Below are 8,916 nucleotides of genomic sequence, written 5' to 3'. Positions count from 1 at the left end.
ATTGCCAAATATCCCAAAGTACCCCAACTCTTCTATATTCCTACATAACGTGTGAGAATTCTAGATGTTCACAGCCTCTTCGATGGTTGGTAATGCCAAACTTTTCACGTGGTCATCTAGGAGGGTATATGATGGTCTCACGTGGGCTGTAACTTCTATTGCCTTAATGTTGAACACCTTTTCATTTAATTATTTGAAATTTTTTTTTTTTTTTTTTTTTTTTTTTTTTTTTTTTTTTTTTAATTATTTGAAATTTTGAAAACTTCCTTGTGGAAGTGTCTGATCAAATAGTTCCCCCAACTTTTAAACTAGGTGTTTTTTTTTGTCTTGTTATTATATATAACCTTTAAGATGCAATTATTTCTTTATTTTATTTTTATTTTTTTATTTTTATTTTTTATTATTTATTCATGACAGTCATAGAGAGAGGAGAGAGAGGCAGAGACACAGGCAGAGGGAGAAGCGGGCTCCATGCTGGGAGCCCAACTGGGATTCGATCCTGGGACTCCGGGATCGTGCCCTGGGCCAAAGGCAGGCGCTAAACTGCTGAGCCACTGCTGAGCCAGGGATCCCCTGATGCAATTATTTCTTATACTCAGATGCAACTATTTCTCAGATACATGTTTTGCTAATACATTCTCCCACTTGGTGGCTGGCCTTTCATTTTCTTAAAAGGGTGTTTTGAAGAGCCTTTTGGTTTTTTCATCGTTTTGGAGGCTCAAAGCCCCAGATCCAGATCCCTGCTAATCCAGTTCCTGATGAGGACTCATCCAGGCCTGCAGATGGGCTCCCTCTTGTGTGCTCACGTGGTGGAGAGAGAACATAACCACCTTCAGCCTTACTGATCTGCATGAAGGGCCATGTCCAGATACATGTCAGGGGCTTCCACATAGGAGTCTGAGGGACCACAAACAGTCCATAAGAAAGTGTGCAGAAAGTGTGTATTCATACCACTTTCTCCTTAAATATTTAGTTAAAATTAACTGCTGAACTAATCTGGACTGGGACATTCATTTGTAAAAAGTTTTAAACTATAAAACCTGTTATTAATAAGATTTAGGAATATTCAGGTTATTGGTTTATTCTTGAGTGAGCTTTGAAACTATGTTTTTCATGTAATATGACATTTATTTTGTCAGATTTATTAGCATAAAGTTATCCATGATATTTCTTTAAATGTCTACAGTAGGGAGGCCTGGGGGGCTCAGTGGTTGAGCCTCTGCCTTCAGCCCAGGGCATGACCCCGAGGTCCTGGGATCGAGTACCACATCGAGCTCCCTGCAGGGAGCCTGCTTCTCCCTCTGTCCGTGTCTCTGTCTCTCTGTGTCTCTCATGAATAAATAAATAAAAATATAAATAAATATCTACAGTGCATGTAAGGTAGCTTTTGCTTATTGCTTAATATTGATAATTTGTGTCTTCTCGCTTTTATCTTGATCAGTTTCCCTAGAGATTTATCAATTTTTAAATTTTTTTCAATAAAATTTCTTTGATTTTATTGGTTTTGTTGATTTTCTATTTACTATTTTATCATGTGAAGAACATACATAATATCCTTTCTTTTGCTTGACTTACTAGAATTAGTTCTTTTTTCTTGTTTCTTAATACAGAAGTTTAGCCTATATATTTGGATCTCTTTTTTTGTATTATAAGCATTTAATGCTATACATTTCCCCCTAAACCCTGTTCTAATTGCCCCCAAATAATTTCGATATTTCATGTTTTCATTTTATTCAGTTTAAAATAATTTTAATTTCTTTTGTGATTTTCCCCCCTTTGGCCTATCAGCTATTTAGGAGTAATTTAAGTGTAAATAATCTGATTGATATGTTCTAGATATCTTTGTGTTTTTTAGTTTTAACTTAATTGTAACCAGAGAACATATCTTTACATATTAATTAAATCTTACAAAATATTCCGAGACTTGTTCATGGCTATGTATGTGGTCTATCTTGGTAACTATTCCTTGCACATTTTAAAAGAATGTGCATTCTTTTTTGGGATGGAACATGCCAAAAATATCAATTAGATCATATTGGTTAAGAGTATTGCTAAAATCTTCTACATTTTTATTTTATCGTTATATATTATATTACATTGATCATATTATATCCTTATATATTTTATAGCTACATATTTGGTATATCCTAGTCATTTTATATCCCTACTTTAGGTATCCTTATTCTTTCAGTTACTGAGACTAAAGTGTTGAACTCCTCAATGATAACTATGTGTTCATCTGTTTCTCATTATTTTTTATCAGTGTTTTACTTAATGAATTTTCAATTTTTGTGATTGTATGCATATACATTTGGGATTCACATGTTTTTTTGCTGGATTGAATTCTTTACTATTCTGAAATTACATCCTTTGTCTCAAGGAATGTCCCTTGTTCTAAGGTTAACTTTATTAGCTGATATTTGTACAGTCACTTCTGCTTATATTTCATTTGGGTGTCATGGTATGGTTTTTTTTTCTTTTTATCTTCAACTTACTTGTTGCTCATAATCAAAGTAGTCACCTTAGAGATTGTATATAAGTAGATCTTCTCTTATCCAATTGGATAATCTCTGGTCTTACATTTTTATCCCATTTTTACTGTCTTTTTAAAGTAACTGAATATATTCCAGCAATTCCATTTTACCTCATTTTTGGCTTACCAGTGTTTGTTTTAAGGCAACTTTCTATGATAATGGAAATGTTATACATCTGTCTGGTCTCTTCTCTGGGGGACCTTATGCTGCCTGTTGTCCAATGTCTGAAAACTACTGTTTTATTTTTGGTTTTAAAGATTTTATTTATTTGTTCATGAGAGACACACACAGAGAGAGAGAGAGAAGCAGAGACACAGGCAGAGGGAGAAGCAGGCTCCCCGTGGGAACCCTGATGCAGGACTTTATCCCAGGACCCTCACCTGAGCCAAAGGCAGATGCTCAACCACTGAACCACCCAGGTGCCCTGAAAACTGCTGTTTTGTATATTTTTCCTAATATTTAATTTTTTAAGGTGTGGGTTCAACTCCAATTTCTTTTTTTTTTTATAAATTTATCTTTTATTGGTGTTTAATTTGTCAACATATAGAATAACACCCAGTACTCATCCAATTTCTACTAACCCATCTTGGTAGGAACAAGAGTTGTTACTTACTTTATTGATATTCATTAAGTTACTCAAGGTTTTGTGTGTGTGTGTGTGTGTATATATATATATATATACGTACACACACACACATATATATAATGTACATGTATATATACATGTATATGTAATGTTGGTATATATATAAACACATATATTTTAATATAAAAATGTGTAGGAAGAGGAGCCAAAAGAAAAAAAAAGAGAGTGCCACTTACAATGTATATAAATATCATAATCAAAATCTTTTATTTAATGAGATAGAACCACCATCCTTGTCTGTGTGAGGTGTTTGAGGGAGAAAGTGCAGATTTAATATTTTGAAAAGAGGAGTGCTATTTCTTTTACCTTTGCATCTTCCCCCACATGGCAGGCGCTTAGTAAATATTTGAAGGAAGGATAAATCATGGATAGAGTTTGAAAGCTGGTGTATTAATTTATTGCATTGATATCAGCATGTTGATTCCTCCCCTCATTTTCCAATATCTATTCTGAGGCTGCCTTTCCTGCCTAAAACTCCACAAATCAAGGGGAAATGAAAAAGTCTTTCTCTGGGATCAGTTGTCTGGGTTCCTTGGTGCTGCTCCAACTTCTCTTTATATCAACATTTGGGAAAGTGTGTGTGCTTTGGCATCACTGTGCTGAAAGCATCCAATCTGAAAAACATAGACACACTCCTACTTTGTGTCCATTTACATAATGTCAGATCCTGAACCCTGTTTGTCCAGGATAGGGAGAAAGCCCTAATTACATAGAAAGGGATTCGGAGAGCACCAATACATAGGGAATAGACAAAATGCAAGGAATAAGAAAAGGACTGATATTTGACAACCCTGAAGGAGATGCCTTGTACTCGAACAGGAGTGGAAAAAATATTAGAATAATTGTGGGGCAGGTACCTTTGTAAAGTCGGTGGCCAGAGGAACAGGGCGTTTCAGTCTGCTACGGTTGTGTTCCCTGTCCCTTCAGCTCTGGAAGAAGGAACAGAATGCAGTGACAAGGGACATAACCAGTAGGCTCGATGTTATAAATTGTTGTGCCCAAGATTGCGAATCCGAGAAACCACCAAGGAGCCGACACCGATGCAAGTACGTGAGGGTTTATTTACAAGCTCAAGCTTGGGTCCGTATATGCCATACAGCGGAGCAGGGACTTGGACCCCGAGACTAAGAAGCACAGCAGTGTTATAGGAGCCAGTGGCCAATGAGATTGTAGCACACATAGAAAGTTGCACAGTCATGTCAGTCCACATGCAGGTGGCCAACTGAATCACAATTTACCCTATAGCAACCATTTGAACTAGCTTATCATTCTGGTTAGAATTGGCTCGCAGGTTTGGCGGGCAAAAGACGGGGTTTACTTTTTTTTTTTTTTTTTTTGGTGGTTAGAGGTTCCGCATTCCTATGTGGGTTGGTTTCCGATAAGACTGTGCTTAGTAGTTAGACTAGGGTGAGGGAGTATCTTAAGCAATAGGCAGGTCGTGTGGGGGGTTTTACATGAGAGGGCGGGTGTAGCACAGAATGGAGTTAGTCCTGCTCTGCTTGTCTAGGGGTAGGGGATTTTTGTTAGAGTTCCTGGGTCCCACAAAATGAACTATGAAAAGATCTGGATATTCTGGCCTAAAGTCAAATGCAGAGATTTAAGGAGAAAATACAAAGTATTAGGTTTCTTTAGAGGATAATACAACTAAACTAAACCAATGAAAAAAGGCTTTGTAAGGATAGGACTGTGGATGCACAACATGAAATCCTTTAGTCTAAAAGACATCGATTCTGAAAAAAAAAAAAAAAAAAAGACATCGAAGTCACAGGAGAACACACAATTGACAGAAATTACCAGGAAAAGTGAGGGGGAAAAAAAATCTAAGCTGTACTGACCTAAAATTGACTTCCAGCACAAGGCAGATGACTGCCCTGTCACCTGGAATGTTGCACCCATTTCCTGATGAGTCATTGGAAGAATACTATTAACAAAATGGGGAATATATTGAGAATAATCCAGAGAATGATAACCAAGATTTTGAGGGGTCTGTGGACTCCTAGTTATCATAAAGTTCAAACGAGTCATCAGGGGAGTTAAAGGTCCTGCAAAGGGAAGTGCTTTATCCTCTTCAAAGGTTTGAATTGCTGCTGCGTAAGTTAAATATTAGATATGAGACATGCATCTCCAGAGATAATAACTAGGGCCAAAAGGAGGAAGAGACACAAAGCTGGGACTCAATAGCACATTGGGATATTTAATAGTGTCTGGGCCCCTAGTGAGTAGTCAGTCAGAGGCTGGGATACTGGAGGTGGGGCTCTGTATTGATAGTGCATGAGAGTGATGGCCTTGGATCCTTTGCAACAATGGATGGCTCATCATTTTAGTAATAATTTTAAGTTAGATTTATTCCATTTTACCCACAGTTTTTGTGAAGGGCCCTACTAAGATCTTCCTAAATCTCCAAGAAGCTGTGATGGCTGAACCATCTAAACTGAATTACCTTTCCCAACGTGCTACCTATCCTTCCTGGAATGGAACAAAATCATTCTTAATTAAGTGTTCTGAAAAGTCAAAATACTTACTTGTGCAACTTTAAAAGTATTTGAGATTTGTACCTGATTAACAACCAGCCCAAATTCACGGCTGCTCTCCACAATGCTCTCCAAAATAATACCTTGGGGAAGCTTGCACTGGGAAGTTACGCTATGCTGTGCAAATGGAAGAAGACAGTGTCATCAGCTCTATAATTGCCACTATGTCCTCAAGAAAGGAGGTTTTCAGGGATGCAAAGTATTCTCATCACAGAGCTTTAGGATAAAATCCTCCTCTGCCAATCACTTTCTGAATGGCCATCTGGGCATCTTTGTTCCTGAGGCTATAAACCATTGGGCTCAATAATGGAGTCACAACTGTATAGGTCATTGTCACAAGCCTGACTTTGTTAGATGAGAACTCAGCTGAGGGCCGCAGGTAGACAGAGGAGGCACAGCCATTGTGGACGATGACCACAGTGCGGTGGGAGACACAGGTGGAGAAGGCTTTCTGCTTGCCATCAGGGTGAGATCTTCAGGATGGTATGGACAATGGAGCAGTAAGAGATGCAGATGTAAGTCAGGGGGACCACGAGGGCTAGAACTCCACCAATGAAGATGACCAGCTCATTGACATAGGTTTCAATACAGGCAAGCCAGGAGATGTCACAGAAGTAGTGGTTGATTTTATTGGGGCCACAAAAAGGAGTTCAAAGACTAAGCGGGAGCCTGTCAATGAGGATAAAAAAAAAACAATCACAGCACAGGTGGCTGCCAGTTGTCCACATACCTGCCAGCTCATTAGGGTAGGGTACCGAAGTGGATGACAAGTGGCAGCAGAGTGGTCATAACCCATGACCCTGAGCAGCATGTAATCAGTGACAGCAAAACCGAGGAAGAACAAGATCTGAGTGGCACAGTTAATAAATGAGATTGTTCTGAGCAGAGACAACAGATTTATGAGCATCTTGGGCAGGATGAAAAAGAAGTAGCATGTCTCAGAGATGGAGAGGATCCCCAGGAAGAAGTACATAGGTCCTTGGAGACTGCCATCCAGGCGTATGACAATGACAACGTGATGTTCCCCTTCAGAATAATCAGATACAAGCAGAGAAACACGACGAAGGGGACGAGCTGGATTTCTCCAAGGTTGGAGAACCCCAGCAATAGGAACACTGTGACGGAGGAGGGAGAAATTAGCTTGGTTGTAGGTCAAGACTGACCTACAGAGAACAGGAATGAATGAACAGGCTATTTATTTACCCTGAAAGATGCAGGTAGTTCATCCCACTACGATCGAGAAACAACCAAAAGAAGAGGAAAGGCAAATGCTCGCAGGGAATGACCTGTCAATCCTGTCACTTTCTGGAGCTGTTTCAAAACTCAGAGTACACCTACTTCCAGTGACGTACCTGCGTCCCTTATAGTGCTGAAGTCTAGGTAATTTTTTCACGCTGCCTATTTTGAATAGCAGTTAGGGAATGGAAATATCTGCAGAGTTCCCGTGTGACAATCTCAGCTCTACTCAGCTCTGCATCTGCGTGGTCCTCCTTGTGTCCACATTCCCATCTGTAACGTAAAGATGCTAACAGCGCCTCCATCCCCAGTTCCTTATAGAAGTTAAAGCACGTGGCACAGCACATGCTCATGGTAGACTGTCAGTAGATGTCAGCTTCTGCTCCCCATGTTGTTGAATCTTCTGGAAGTGGTGGCTACTTCTCCTGACATTACCTTCTGGATGTGTGTTCAGTGTATTTCCAACTACGATTTTCTTTTTAACCCTGTAAGTTCATTTCTACAAAACTATTGAACCAACATTCAAACCCAACTCTTATTTGTGCATATTTTTAGTGATAATAATAATAATGTGTTGGGCAGCCCAGGTGGCTCAGTGGTTTAGCACCTGCCTTCGGCCCAGGATATGATCCTGGGGTCCCGGGATCAAGTCCCACGTTGGGCTCCCTGCATGGAGCCTGCTTCTCCCTCTGCCTGCCTCTCTCTCTCTCTGTGTGTGTGTCTCTCATGAGTAAATAAATAAAATATTAAAAAAAATAATGTGTTGATGTCAGTTTATCTTCTGATTGAATCCCACAACCTGTTTGGCCCACTGGAGAGGGGGAAGTTAGAGGGAGACTTAGTGCCCTGAAGTAGTTCTAGAACCATCTAGGTACTCACAATCAAGCTGGTCGTTGGTTTTCCCACCTGCATACCACTCTGCCAGGAAAAGCAACGTGGTTTAGAGTTCTGCTGTAATTGTGGTTTTAAGATTTATTTATTTATTTATGATAAACATAGAGAGGAGAGAGAGAGGCAGGGACACAGGCAGAGGGAGAAGCAGGCTCCACACAAGGAGCCCGATATGGGACTCGATCCCGAGACTCCAGGATCGTGCCCTGGGCCAAAGGCAGGTGCTAAACCGCTGAGCCACCCAGGGATCCCCTAATTGTAGTTTTAAACTTCAGACAGAAATCTGTCCAATCCATGAGACCTTTCCTCAGTATGAGCCATTATATCTCTGCACATTTTCCCTGGATTTCCAACAGAACTCGCTGCTGTGTTGGTGACATCTGGCATTGAGGGGTTCGGCTCCTGCAATTTTTCTCCACTAAATGATGGGCGGATGCTTTCCCCTCAATTCAATTAAAACCAAGTTTGAATTTATTGAATTTAATAAAGTAATAAGCAATAAGCAAACATCCAGAACAACTAAATGATGGAAGAAAATAAAAACACAGTGTGGATTACAGAATGAAATTCCTTAGCTAATGCAGCTCAAAATTCAAGAGACCAACAGGCTGCTGATCCCACACCCCCGGGGTATAGTTCCTTCATTCGTGCCAACTCTGAGTGCATTCCCTTTAGGTTCCCTGACTCTGGCTCTTCACAGTCCTCTATGCATCTCTTGATGGCTAACAAGACCAGCAGGACCGTCCCTGAGGAATGTCATTCATTTACCTCCTCAGCTCCCATCTCTAAGGCTTATGCAGTAGGTTTTTGTGCACACAATTTTTGGATAGTGAGGTCCAAAGACAGCAGGGGGTCTGTCTATAAGGAAAAACATCTCAGTTAGACACCCCTTTTACTCTTTTGTCACCTGTTAGACTTTTCTGGTATATCGCGCTCACCAGGTAACAGTTTCATGTGGCATTTGAGAATGGACGTTTAATGAACTAAATGTGGGAAGCTCACTCTTGACAGAGAGTCTTAGGAAGTGTTAGATGAGAACTTGTTAGATGTTCTCTTTCTTTTTCAATTATCCAGGGAA

At 39.9% G+C, this 8,916-nt stretch overlaps 1 pseudogene; it reads right to left on the bottom strand.

Moving 5' to 3' along the window:
• Positions 1-5,919: 5,919 nt before the first annotated feature.
• Positions 5,920-8,621, bottom strand: LOC121471512 (annotated as a pseudogene).
• Between the last annotated feature and the right edge of the window lie 295 nt (positions 8,622-8,916).

This window comes from Vulpes lagopus, chromosome 11 (genome assembly GCF_018345385.1).
Source record: "Vulpes lagopus strain Blue_001 chromosome 11, ASM1834538v1, whole genome shotgun sequence".
Taxonomy (NCBI): Eukaryota; Metazoa; Chordata; class Mammalia; order Carnivora; family Canidae; genus Vulpes; species Vulpes lagopus.
The sequence above is the reverse complement of the archived record's forward strand: the minus strand, read 5'-3'. Positions and strand labels throughout refer to the sequence as shown.